The following is a 560-nucleotide window of genomic DNA, read 5'->3' as shown; positions in this document are numbered from 1 at the left end:
AAAACACAATAAATGCCAAAGCAGTGACTTCCATAACCTTTCAGTGAGACTTTCAGTCCAACCACAGAGCGAGATGGGCTAGGCTACTTTCTGCTGTTCGTTTGTTTTTGTTTTTGGTGCTAACAAAGTCATAAAAAGCCCGTTGTGATGCCCTACCTCACTCTCTCAGATCATGAGGCCACACTTAGTAAGAACATGACTTTGGTGACCAGTTCCTCACACCTGTAACAATCGTCGCATCTGAGTTGGTCGTGGAGATTGTAGTTTTCTCTTTCGCTTCATGAACGAACACAAAAGTCAGTCATCTTTCCAATGCCTTATCTCAGCGACTTGATTCATCAGTTCTTCTAAAGCCTGAAACACCAAATCCATATTTTCTTTACTTGAACTTGAGTAAAACTATTTGAAAGAGTTTTCTCAGCGCACAAAGGCTTTATGTTGAAGTTTATACTTTTTTAACTTCTTTCTATTGAGCATCACGTCAGAAAAAACATCCCCCCTTTGGCTCGAGCATCAGAGTCACTGCTTTAAGTAAAGAAACCGGTGGTCCACTATTCAGC

The sequence above is a fragment of the Gobius niger genome (genome assembly GCF_951799975.1).
Source record: "Gobius niger genome assembly, chromosome: 5".
Classification (NCBI taxonomy): Eukaryota; Metazoa; Chordata; class Actinopteri; order Gobiiformes; family Gobiidae; genus Gobius; species Gobius niger.
The sequence above is the reverse complement of the archived record's forward strand: the minus strand, read 5'-3'. Positions refer to the sequence as shown.